Source organism: Armigeres subalbatus, chromosome 2, assembly GCF_024139115.2.
Source record: "Armigeres subalbatus isolate Guangzhou_Male chromosome 2, GZ_Asu_2, whole genome shotgun sequence".
NCBI classification, from domain to species: domain Eukaryota; kingdom Metazoa; phylum Arthropoda; class Insecta; order Diptera; family Culicidae; genus Armigeres; species Armigeres subalbatus.
This window is the reverse complement of record NC_085140.1, coordinates 327,501-341,791: the sequence shown is the minus strand read 5'-3', so window position 1 is coordinate 341,791 and position 14,291 is coordinate 327,501. Positions and strand designations below refer to the sequence as shown.

Below are 14,291 nucleotides of genomic sequence, written 5' to 3'. Positions count from 1 at the left end.
CAAGCATTAATTGATTTACTCGGGGGCAGCAGGGACTATGTCCAAGGGCTTGACGATCCCTCCCCAGGCCATCTGCGAGCTGTGGCGCCTGCCTAGGATGTGGTGGGGTTTGATAGTGGGCCATGTTAAATCTCTAAAAAAAGCTGCATGTATCCGCAAGTAGGCTCCACCAAAGCGACCGTGTGCCGCTCAAAGCGCACAAGCCCAAGTCCTGGTGTTAGGTGGGACGCTAAACAGCCCTGACACGACGGCCCTCCGACGAGGTTTGCGCAGGCCCAACAATTACGAACGACATAGAAGATAATACGACTCGATACAATCGGCAACGACCTAGGCGACTCTCTCGACACTCGAGAGCGTTCACACGTTCGTGTGTTTGAAGCCGAGAGAAACATGATCGATAAAGAGTGAGAATATTTTCGGTCGCGTGTGTTTTGATATTGTGTATATAAAGGTCTATGTTTAGGCGCTCACAACAGCGTATTTACATGAAAGAATTAGAATATAGCCTAAATGTATGCATTTTGGTAAACAGCAAATTACCATTTTCCTGTACTCTTTACACTTGTGGACTTGTGCGATGAAGAGTGGGTACTACGCACGCTCCTTCATACAAAGATAAAGTGTATTTCTCGGGTACTTATTCAAAAGGACGTATGTGATTTTGTAAACAAAGATTCGAACGTCGATTTGTCCAATCTGATAGCACTCCCACGCAAACCATCACAACAGACAGGCAGGGGAAGCCTTCGGCTACCTATTGGTGGTGTTGGTTCGCGTGGGAGGGCCATCAGATTGGACAAATCGACGATCGAATCTTTGTTTACAAAATCACATACGTCCTTTTGAATAAGTACCCGAGATTTCTGCACAATACACTCGGATAACAGATCGAGAAAATAAAAGTTTCTACACCTTCTCTTGAATACTCCTCAGAGCAAACCAACCCTGGTGTCTTTGCAGTTTTTGTTTTAAACATGTCAACTAGGGTTTCTTACCCCATTCCCGGCCTAACATGCGCACGACTGCATTATTCAATTGATATTTATGACTAGGAGCTACTTTTCCTGAATTTTGTGGGCCGTGTAAAATTGCGATAGGGTTCACCTCTGCTTAAAAAATAGTTATTCTTGCTAAAAACCGCTCGAAAAAGCATTTATTTGATTTAAATTAACATGGTGCAGCACTTATTTCAGTCATAGGCGATTGCTTATCTGGCATACCCCAAGTCTCTTCGGCATACGCAATATTTTACTCAATCTTTCAACATCTTACTCTCATTCTCTCTCTCGGGACGGTAGAAAATGCGACGTAAACAAAAATATGCACGTTCCACGATAACGTGATGCCAGATGGTATTATTCATAATAATTTTTATTTGGTTGAGAAGATATATGCACTCATCCAAATTCCTTCCAAATGTTGGGAGTGTCCAAATACTTGAAAAAATATTGTTTTTAGTCTTTGAAATTGAGATAATTATAAATAACATAAAAGCGTCAAAGTTTTAGACAGTTTTCCTATTAACGATGAAGGATTATCTTCATACTAAAATAAGACTCATGGTCTTTTGGCAGCACTGTACAGCTAGAAGATCTTGGGCCGAGGTGATTTTTTGTTCGGTTTGAGGATACATTTTTAAATGTATTCAAATATGTTTATATAAGATCTAGTAATACCAACAATTAGAAAAGATTAAAGTGCGTGATTTTAGCATTATTGTGTGGTGATAAACAGCCTGAAGCAATGGTTGTATCGAGCACTGTAACGATTTTCAGGTAGGTGTTTATTTGATGATTGGCAAATAAAGGTTGCATGAAGAAGAAGAAGTCGAAGGATGATATTTGAAATAAACTGCACGGGGAAGCATACGGGAATTTTTTCAAAACTCTTCTCAAAAATTCTAGGAGCAATTTAATTAAAAGCGGTTTGCAGTACGGGGTTGGACTTTCCTTCTTCTGTATAATAAATGCAATTTTTCGATTTCAAATTTTATTTTGTGATATCACACTTGATACACAGTATATGAAAAGTCCAACCCCCTACTGCTTTCCGTTTTTAATTAAATTGCTTCTAGAATTTTTGAGAAGAGTTTTAAAAAAATTCCCGTATGCTTCCCCGTGCAGTTTATTTCAAATATCATCCTTCGACTTCTTCTTCTTCATGCAACCTTTAATCGCCAATACCGTTTTGTAAAAGTGGAAAGAATCACTCCGGCTCAGTGGTGTTGCAACGAAGAGCAAAAGTTTGAAATCTACATTTTTATTTTCTATAATTGGATCGATTAGGAGTGAAATAAATGGTTGAAAAATATTGAGTATTGTGCGCAATAAATAGGAGACTTTTTTAAAATTATCAATCATAAACCTACGGCTACCAAACAGTATAAATCATTAGTTTTCTGTGCAGTGAGCCGGGAATGGAGTCCATAGGCCCAAGTAGTGATTTACCCTACTACTACGTTACTAATAAGCGAGTAATGGGCAAATCTAATACCAAGATCCAACCTTTGAAAAAAAGTATGTTACACCTTAAATATAAAAAAAGTTATGTCAATAATACAGCACACACTTAGGGCCCTCCTTAGCCGTGCGGCAAGACGCGCAGCTACAAAGCAAGACCATGCTGAGGGTGGCTGGGTTCAATTCCCGGTGCCGGACTAGGCAATTTTCGGATTGGAAATTGTCTCGACTTCCCTGGGCATGAAAGTATCGTCGTGTTAGCCTCATAATACACCCAACCCTCTTTTTACGGCAGTTTTTTATACGTCATTTCATTTCACGGCCTCTTTTTTTACGGCACGTGACGTAAAAAGAATTTGAAACATTATTGACATCCAAAAGTAAGTCTATAAGAAAGCACTCTTAGAAACCCAAAGAACAAAGTAGATGCTTTGTATACACATCATTTGCTTTCAACAATTGTTCCGTTCCAGGTCATCCAAGAATTTCCTGGAGTCTACACGCGTAACCGAGGACCTAAGGTCTACAAGCGTGGCGAAAGCGCTGCTATCTATTGTAAAAAATGGTTTATGCCCAATTTGATATATTGAACCAAATTCCGTTCCAGGTCATACAAGAATTCCCTGGATTATAGGTCTTGAGGTCTACCCGCGATACCGAAGGGCTGTTATCTCTTTTATTAAATGGTTCATGCTCTATATGATCTATTAAACCAAACTCAATATGCCTTAAGCAGCCGTTCCTTTCCTGGTCATCCAAGAATTCCCTAGACTCCTCAGCCGCGGTTTCATCCCAAATATGTCCTCCGAGTATTTGTCTTTCACTTGCGTCTTAAATGTAGGCATATGAGTTGTTCTAAGATCTCCAAATTGCCCTTGAGTTTGAATCAAATGGTCTGCCGAATCAACCAAGGCTTCCATGATGTCCCCAGCCGAGGTATCAACCCAATTATGTCCTCCGAGTATTTGTCTTTCGCATGGGTCTCAAATCCAGACATATGAGATGATTTAAGATCTCCAAATCCTCCTGGAGTTTGAATCAAATGGTCTGAAGAATCAACCAAGGCTTCCATGATGTCCATAGCTCCGGCAATGACCCAATTATGTCCTCCGAGTATTTTACTTTCACTTGGGTTTTAAATCCAGACATATGAGATGAAGTAAGATCTCCAAATCGTCCTGGAGTTTGGATCAAATGGTCTGCTGAATCAACCGAGGCTTCCATGATGTCCCCAGCCGCGGTATCAACCCAATTATATCCTCCGAGTATTTGTCTTTCACTTGGGTCTCAAATCCAGACATACAAGATGTAGTAAGATCTCCAAATCGTCCTGGAGTTTGAATCAAATGGTCTGCCGAATCCACCAAGGCTTCCGTGATGTCCATAGCTGCGGTATCAACCCAATTATGTCCTCCGAGTAATTTTCTTTCACTTGCGTCTCAAATCCAGACATATGAGATGATTTAAGATCTCCAAATCCTCCTGGAGTTTGAATCAAATGGTCTGAAGAATCAACCAAGGCTTCCATGATGTCCATAGCTCCGGCAATGACCCAATTATGTCCTCCGAGTATTTTACTTTCACTTGGGTTTTAAATCCAGACATATGAGATGAAGTAAGATCTCCAAATCGTCCTGGAGTTTGAATTAAATGGTCTGCCGAATCCACCGAGGCTTCCATGATGTCCCCAGCCGCGGTATCAACCCAATAATGTCCTCCGAGTATTTGTCTTTCACTTGCGTCTCAAATCCAGACATATAAGATGTAGTAAGATCTCCAAATCGTCCTGGAGTTTGGATCAAATGGTCTGCTGAATCAACCGAGGCTTCCATGATGTCCATAGCTGCGGTATCAACCCAATTATGTCCTCCGAGTAATTTTCTTTCACTTGCGTCTCAAATCCAGACATATGAGATGTGGTAAGATTTCCAAATCGTCCAGGAGTTTGAATCAAATGGTCTGCCGAATCAACCGAGGCTTCCATGATGTCCCCAGCCGCGGTATCAACCCAATTATGTCCTCCGAGTATTTGTCTTTCACTTGGGTCTCAAATCCAGACATATAAGATGTAGTAAGATCTCCAAATCGTCCTGGAGTTTGAATCAAATGGTCTGTCGAATCAACCAAGGCTTCCATGATGTCCATAGCTACGGTATCAACCCAATAATGTCCTCCGAGTATTTGTCTTTCACTTGGGTCTCAAATCCAGACATACAAGATGTAGTAAGATCTCCAAATCGCCCTGGAGTTTGAATCAAATGGTCTGCCGATTCCACCAAGGCTTCCGTGATGTCCATAGCTGCGGTATCAACCCAATTATGTCCTCCGAGTAATTTTCTTTCACTTGGGTCTCAAATCCAGACATATAAGATGTAGTAAGATTTCCAAATCGTCCTGGAGTTTGAATCAAATGGTCTGCCGAATCCATCAAGGCTTCCGTGATGTCCCCAGCCGCGGTATCAACCCAATTATGTCCTCCGAGTATTTGTCTTTCACTTGGGTCTCAAATCCAGACATACAAGATGTAGTAAGATCTCCAAATCGTCCTGGAGTTTGAATCAAATGGTCTGCCTAATCCACCAAGGCTTCCGTGATGTCCCCAGCCGCGGTATCAACCCAATTATGTCCTCCGAGTATTTGTCTTTCACTTGCGTCTCAAATCCAGACATATAAGATGTAGAAAGATTTCCAAATCGTCCATAGTTTGCAACCTAATAATGTCCTCCGAGTAATTTTCTTTCACTTGCGTCTCAAATCCAGACATATGAGATGTGGTAAGATTTCCAAATCGTCCAGGAGTTTGAATCAAATGGTCTACCGAATCAACCGAGGCTTCCATGATGTCGATAGCTACGGTATCAACCCAATTATGTCCTCCGAGTAATTTTCTTTCACTTACGTCTCAAATCCAGACATATGAGATGTAGTAAGATCTCCAAATCGTCCTGGAGTTTGAATCAAATGGTCTGCTGAATCAACCAAGGCTTCCATGATGTCCATAGCCGCGGTATCAACCCAGTTATGTCCTCCTTGTAATTTTCTTTCACTTGCGTCTCAAACCCAGACATATGAGATGTAGTAAGATCTCCAAATCGTCCTGGAGTTTGAATCAAATGGTCTATCGAATCAACCAAGGCTTCCATGATGTACATAGCTACGGTATCAACCCAATTAAGTCCTCCGAGTAATTTTCTTTCACTCGCGTCTCAAATCCAGACATATGAGATGTAGCAAGATCTCCAAATCGTCCTGGAGCTTGAATCAAATGGTCTGCCGAATACACCAAGGCTTCCATGATGTCGATAGCTGCGGTATCAGAACAATTATGTCCTCCGAGTATTTTACTTTCACTTGCGTCTCAAATCCAGACATATGACATCCAAATCGTCCTGGAGTTTGAATCAAATGGTCTGCCGGATCATCCGAGGCTTCCATGATGTCTCCAGCCATGGTATAAACCCAATTATGTCCTTCGAGTATTTGTCTTTCACTTGAGTCTCAAATCCAGACATATGAGATGTAGTAAGATCTCCAAATCGTCCTGGAGTTTGAATCAAATGGTCTGCCGAATCCACCAAGGCTTCCGTGATGTCCATAGCTGCGGTATCAACCCAATTATGTCCTCCGAGTATTTGTCTGCATATAAGATGTAGTAAGATCTCCAAATCGTCCTGGAGTTTGAATCAAATGGTCTGCCGAATCAACCGAGGCTTCCATGATGTCCCCAGCCACGGTATCAACCCAATTATGTCCTCCGAGTATTTGTCTTTCACTTGGGTCTCAAATCCAAACATATGAGATGTTTTAAGATCTCCAAATCGTCCTGGAGATTGAATCAAATGGTCTGCTGAATCAACCGAGGCTTCCATGATGTCCCCAGCCGCGGTATCAACCCAGTTATGTCCTCCTTGTAATTTTCTTTCACTTGCGTCTCAAACCCAGACATATGAGATGTAGTAAGATCTCCAAATCGTCCTGGAGTTTGAATCAAATGGTCTATCGAATCAACCAAGGCTTCCATGATGTCCATAGCTACGGTATCAACCCAATTATGTCCTCCGAGTAATTTTCTTTCACTTGCGTCTCAAATCCAGACATATGAGATGTAGTAAGATCTCCAAATCGTTCTGGAGTTTGAATCAAATGGTCTGCCGAATCAACCAAGGCTTCCATGATGTCCATAGCTGCGGTATCAACCCAATTATGTCCTCCGAATAATTTTCTTTCACTTGCGTCTCAAATCCAGACATATAAGATGTAGTAAGATCTCCAAATTGTTCTGGAGTTTGAATCAAATGGTCTGCCGAATCAACCAAGGCTTCCATGATGTCCATGTCCTCCGAGTATTTTTCTTTCACTTGCGTCTCAAATCCAGACATATGACATGTTTTAAGATCTCCAAATTGTCCAGGAGGGGCCCTCCTTAGCCGTGCGGTAAGACGCGCGGCTACAAAGCAAGACCATGCTGAGGGTGGCTGGGTTCGATTCCCCGTGCCGGTCTAGGCAATTTTCGGATTGGAAATTGAATCGACTTCCCTGGGCATAAAAGTATCATCGTGTTAGCCTCATGATATACGAATGCAAAAATGGTAACCTGGCTAAGAAACCTCGCAATTTATAACTGTGGAAGTGCTTAATGAACACATTGCAGATCATCCATGAATTTCATCCATCCCTGAAATATAAGCTTTACGGTCAACACGCGTAACCAAAAGACTGTTATCACTTTAAAATTTTTTGCTCATACCCGTTTTGATCCATAGGACTAAATTGGATACCTCTTCAACTATTGTTCCATTCCAGGTAATTTAAGAAAGTCATGGAGTACTGGTCTTTAGGTCTACAGGATTATTATTTCTAAATGGTTCATCCCATTTTGATCCGTATTAGATACGCATTTAACAATTGTTCCACTCCAGGTCATCGAAGAAATATCTGAAGTCTAGACTTCGTGGCCGGGGACATAATGGAAGCATTGATTGATTCGGTAGACCGTTTGATTCAATCTCTAGAACAATTGGGAGATCTTACAACATGTTACATGTCAGAATTCGAGACGTAATTCGCAAACTATCCAAATTCCAGAAGAACTTTGAGATCTTACAACACCTCATATGCCTTGATTTAAGACGAGTGAAAGACAAACACTCGGGGAATATAATTGAGTTGATACCGCGAGTGAAGAAATCATGAATGCCTTGGTTGATTTGGTAGACCATTTGATCCAAACTCCAGGACAATTTGAAGATCTTACAACATCTTACATGCTGAAATTTGTGACTCAAGTGAAAGACTAATACTCAGAAGACAAAACTGGGTTGACACCGTGGTTGGGGGAACCATGGTAGCCTTGGTTGATTCAGTAGACCATTCGATTCAAATTCCAGGACAATTTGGAGATCTTACAACACCTCATATGTCTTGTTTTGAGATGCAAGTGAAAGAAAAATATTTAGAGAACATATTGGAGTTGATACCACAGCTTAGGACATCATGAAATCTTTGGTTGATTCGATAGATCATTTGATTTAAGCTCCAGTACAATTTGGAGATCTTAGAACATCTCATATACCTGCATTTGAGACGTTAGTAAAAGACCAATGCTCAGAAGACAAAATTGGGTTGACACCGCGGCTGGGGACATCGTGAAAGCTTTGTTTGATTCGGCAGAACATTTGATTCAAACTCCAGGAAAATTTGGAGATCTTAAAACGTAAGTCTCAGTAGATTCAGTAGACCATTTGATTCAAACTCCAGGACGATTTGGAGATCTTACAACTTCATACATGCAAGAATTGAAGACGGATGTGAAAGACAAATAATCGGAGGACAAAATTGGGTTGACGCCGAGACTGGGGACATCATGGAAGCCTTGGTTGATTCGGTGGACCATTTGATTCAAACTTCAGGACAATTTGGAGATCTTGCAACACCTCATACGTCTTGTTTTGAGACGCAAGTGAAAGACAAATCCTCGGAGGACATAATTGAATTGATACCACGACTTGGGACATCATGAAAGCTTTGGTTGATTCGGTAGACCATTTGATTCAAACTCCAGGACGATTTGGAGATCTTACAACTTCATACATGCAAGAATTGAAAACGGATGTGAAAGACAAATAATCGGAGAACAAAATTGGGTTGACACCGAGACTGGAGACATCATGAAAGCCTTGGTTGATTCGGTAGACCATTTGATTCAAACTCCAGGACAATTTGGAGATCTTATAACATCTGCTGCATTCGGAGAGATCTTACAATACCTCATGTAAGACGCAAGTGAATGTATTTGAAAGTATCCTCACTATCAATATATTAAGTGAAATACTAGAAATTTTAGCAAAAATTCTTTTTACGTCACATTCGATTTACGTCCCCCAATAAGTGACGTAAAAAGAGGGTTGAGTGTATACGAATGCTAAAATGGTAACTTGGCTTAGAAACCTCGCAGTTAATAACTGTGGAAGCGCTTAATGAACACTAAGCTCCGAGGCGACTCTGTTCCAGTGTGGGGATGTAATGCCAATAAGAAGAAGACAGCTTTGACCGGTTGAATATGTATGAAAATGTTTTCATGATTTATTATCACAAAAATGGCACTTTTGACTGCTTTTCAAAACTATGTGTTAGAAGTGGAATATATTAAATGCTTTGTTGGTTGGTTGGCCAAAATTGGCCAGATTAGCAAGACGATGTTCTGTGAAAATCATCGAAAAAATTTGCATTTTTATAATATTTAAATGGTTGAAAATGTCATATAATTGCATAATACCAACCGAAGTACCATGTAAGATACTGGTCCACAGAAAATTCAAAAAATATTTAACGTTTGAAAAAGTGATAAAAATGTGGCAAAAATAGCCAATGTAACTGCGGAAAAACACTTTTTTGTAATTCCTGATCATAATATATGGTTTACAGTTGACGTTTGAGTGATAAAACGGCCTACTTTTCCATACCAATGACATGGGTGCTTTAATGGACATTATGCAACTCAAATGGGTTGCATAAAATCCATTAAAGCACTCATTTGGGTGCTATAATGGAAAATCAGTATTAGAACAATAGTTACATGACCACATTTAGCTAAATTGGCTTGGGTGAGTGTTCAAATAGTGTATTCTATGTGTCACGTAATAAATGAATCAATCTGATGGACATGACATCAAATTCTCCAAAGTCTGGTTTATCTACCGCCTTATGGTCTGTCGAGTACACAATGAGGCATGATTACGTGAAATCTGTTTGTTTTCTGCTGCAACATGATTGTTTGACAAGATTGGTCATGTTAAGTGAATAAAATTGTACCATTTTGGTACAGATTTATCATATTTAAGCCCATTTTTCGTCATTGCAAAAAATAGCGTGTGCAACTCGTTGCAAAACTCGATTTTTTCAGCACTCGTAGTATTTATCCAACTCGGCAAGCCTCGTTGGATAAACGTACAACTCGTGCTGAAAAAATCATCTTTTTGCAACTAGTTGCACAAACTACTATTTTAATCGCTCTGTTTTTATAGTATTGCTCTATTTTTTAGAATTTTGGGTTGTTCTACAGAAATACTCTAGATGCGAAAATATTTCAACTAAGGTTTGAGGATCATGACTTTTCGAACCTAGTGTTTTTTTGGGACACTCATGGATTCCATAAGGATTCATTTTTAGTTTTTTTTTTCACGCAAAGTGACCATTACTGATAGGTTTATTATTCAGGGTTTTTATTGTTATCGTGCACGAGAAACAAAACTATTTGCCTTTCAATCCATCGTTTCAGTTTGTGATTGATATGAGCAGGTACATGAAAAAAAGGAATAACCCAGTACTAACTATGTGGAGGTGACATAAGATTAGTTACACTAAAATGTAAATTAAAAATGTAACAAACAATATGACGCATGTGATAATTAACAACAAACTACGCAGAGTAAGAAATGTTCATAAGTTTATTTTTCCCATTTCGTTTTACTGCTTATTATTACACTGGCAGTTATCACATTCAATACTTGTTATTATGTATATACGTAACTAATCACGTATCGATACATATTGACAAATCGTGACATAAGCATTTGCAGTGGGACAGTTTCATTCGTATCCAGATAGATGTCTAGTGTAACATTGAACTTGAAATGGAAAAATATCATATTTTCGATTACATTATTTTTAGTTAACGGTAACAATAAACATTGTCAGTCATCCAGCGCAAGTATCGTGTACGCATGTGTCAACTACATTCCGCTAATATCCATATCAAATACTGATTGGGAAAATACCGAAACCGATCTGATGGAACACCGTATCAAGTAGAGCCTACCAATGAATGCAAGAATGTCTTTAGATTAAATGAAAAGAAGTGCAGTTTAAATGAACATAGTTTCGCCCAGGACTTTCCTGTAAAGAATCGTACTTACCTGTGAGACAACGAACGGAGCTGCACGCTCGATAAGACAGCACACCAGCGATCACACCAACGGATAGCTCGTTCGGCGGAATTGGACCACACAGTACCTTATATGTATTGCAGTTGTAAGGATTCGTCAGATTTCAATGAAACTTTCAGAATATGTAGACTTTATTAAAAAAAGCCACTTTGCATACCTAGTTTTTCCTAAAATTAATCTAGACTACCTGGTAAGAAAATGATTATGATTTTTTTGTTGGCGCGAAATCCCCAATCAATATGCTTTGTTTTTGATTGTTTCTGATATCGGTACATTTACGGTAATTTTACAATTTTACAATTCAACAAAAATAAACTAATTGGTAGATAAAATTTGGATTATTAGTTGAAATAACTTATGTATTTTTCTACAATTTATTCCAACCACGTTCATTAAAATTGGTCATAATTCTATCGTGCGTTTATAACCATCATTGATCAAAAAGTAAAACGGATCGACGAAAACTCTTGAATTTTAGTTCATCGGCTTGAAGAATAATAGAAATATGTTTCTTTAAACATTGAGATACACAATCTTATGAGGGAACAAACAAAACCTGAACACGTTACATTCATCCCATGAAGGTAAACTATTACGTCATGCTTAGATGTAGGCGTACTCATATTTTATTCCCATAAACTAAAATACTAAGAATCTGAAGAGTCTTTTCATACCAGGCGATGAAGCAAACAAGATAACACAACACGTTATCGCAGAGAAGCGAATTTTGTCGCGATACTTACACATATCTGATAACATTGTTCAACGTAACTATTCAGCACATTTTTTTTGTGTACCTACACTTGAAGTTATCAAATGTGTAGTCAACTATCTTTGGTTCGCATATAGAGACTACATACCGCAAAGAATCCTACTACAGCAGTGAGCACCTATCTAAATGAAAAAGAAATAACACAATCTAGCGGAAGTGTGCGCCAATCGACTGAAAGACACGCAATGTGAAAATTATTGTGTACAATGGAACGAAACTCGATATGTTTTCGTTAGGGTACATTTACTTTCCTCTTGCGATACGGCCCCTCAAGGGAATGAACAATTCCGAACGGTACATTTGCTGACTGTATATGATTTTGATTGATCTGATAGCAAGAATGTCAAGATTGGGTTCTGAGCTTCTCTGAGATTTGATGCGTTTGCTTACGTTGGCTTTATTATTAGATTCCGTAGATAAAACTCACTGTGACAGAGTAGAATGAGATCTGCGGGGTGTTCAATTGAATATTGTTAAGGCGGCAAGGCAGCTGCTCGATAGATCGAAAAGAGCCATAATTAACAGTAATAAATTTAGGTGAAGGTCAATTTTATCGATGAAGGCAATAATTCGATAGGTCACAAATTCGAAAAAATGTCGAGGAACCAAATTGAACTAACTGTCAAGGTCGTTCACTTTTTTTATTTTTTTTTCATTGTTTTCAGATGTTTTAGTGTTTTCAAACCTTCCTTGAATTTTAATTCTGATATTCTAAATGACCAACTCATTTTCAACATGTGTGTTCCTATTATATTAATATGTCACAGTATTCCCAGGATATCTATTCCAGATTTTCAGATCTTCGCAACTTAGGTTGACGAAGGTCCTTTGTAGCTTAGTTGGTTAATAGCACCAGTCTAGCGTACTGAGGATCATGGGTTCGAGCCCCATCGAAGGAAAGTGGTTAACTCCAATACATTTTTCAAATCAAAATCTGCCACATAATGTACATCTAGGAACTTTTTTCTAATAGGCCTAACTGTATTTGACCTTGAAATTTTAAACGACTCATACTCTGTCTATTAAGCGAATTTCGTTCAACTGACGTTACTACCGGATAGTCCCCCATCTATTTTTTCTGTTGAGTACATTAGTTTGAAATAAAAGCACAATCGTCGTTCCAAAAATCAAGGTAAGAATCAATTACGCCCATAAAAAAAAGACATATTCACATCTGAGATTTCAGAACATTGTAAATTAATGTCCATGTCGGGTGATCCAATACCCGAAAAATAGACCATGACCTTGATTGAATATTCCCAGGATACTTATTATTTAGGTCTGCATGATCAACAAAGCATTCTACGAAGTCTTGGCAATACTTTTGAATAAGAATAGTTGCATTGAGACAACACATAATTTCTCATATCAATGAACAAATATAATTTATGCACACATAACATCATGAATATCTAAAAATGAGGCATCTTTTCCCGACCGTATTCTTTATGAGCACCCCAGGAGTTACTGAATGACTCATCGCGCTTTTTGCATCACGTTTGTGCGAAATCAACCCAAAGGCCAAGTGCAAGTCTGCCCGAGTTCCAAAATAAATCTTCGCCATAAAGCTGTCGCTGAGCAACTGGTATTAAATACCTACCCAGCTTAAGCATTGAGATGATGACTGGGACCGTATGCAGAGAGGATCCTTTGTTGAGTAAAAAAGATAGAAACCCAGCTCAACCCAGTAGTTCTCTTGCACATGTTTAGTCCGATGCGCTGGCACACAAATAAGCAATTAAAAAAAAACGAATGATTTTTAAAACCTTTGCTTGGAATTGTTTGGTATTCCAAACGTGGCGCGTCATTTCGACGGCATGGTGAATCTGATCGGTATTCTTTTTGGTTTCAAATATCTCAATCATTATCCCACATTTAGATGCAAACTGCAGTTTCCAAACGGCGTACCTAAAAATGAATTTATGTCAAGTACGCTCTATTGGTATACATTTACAATCGATTATCAATGCACGTATGACCACTTCTGGGTATTTGAACAATTTTATCTCTGCTGACGTAAATATAATTTGGATTGCGAAATAAAGCATATTAGTTTTTAAAATAATTTTTCGTTTAAAACCCAAATTAGGTGAAACCTAGCCTTCAGCTGCCTGGTGTTAATAGCCCTTGCTTTGTTTGGTCATAGAAAATTGTTTTGGAAAGCAGTAATAGGCCGCATGTCAAATAATCGAGAATATTTTTTTTAGACATTTTGGATAAACATTTGATTGTATGTGGTGCAGTGGAGCAATCAGAACGTTTAAACTTTAAGAAACTGTGACCCAACAATCCGAATATGCGAGAAAAGATACCATTGCAAACTATTTTCTTGGACCGGGAAGCATGTGGGCAAATCGAAGGAAAAAACCGGGGGGCGGTTTGACTGTGAAACAGAATTTGGGCCGAGAAACATTGTTATTTGATGACTGGAGGGGTGAGTCTCAGATGGATTAGTGGAGGAGATCAGGGAACTAGGAAACTCACACCCGACACCCGGGATGGTGTGAACGGCAAGCGCATGTTGGCGATTAAATTTGGCGGTACAGCAGTCCGTCCTTAAGGAAGCAGATGAGGGATGCGAGACTGGCGGCGCGTCATTGAGCAGGGCATCTC

The 14,291-nt window shown here is 39.2% G+C and overlaps 1 non-coding gene across 1 annotated transcript; it reads left to right on the top strand.

Moving 5' to 3' along the window:
* Nucleotides 1-12,502: 12,502 nt before the first annotated feature.
* Trnaa-agc (transfer RNA alanine (anticodon AGC)) lies at nt 12,503-12,577 on the top strand. The gene has a single exon. It is a non-coding gene; the product is annotated as a tRNA-Ala (tRNA).
* Nucleotides 12,578-14,291: the final 1,714 nt, after the last annotated feature.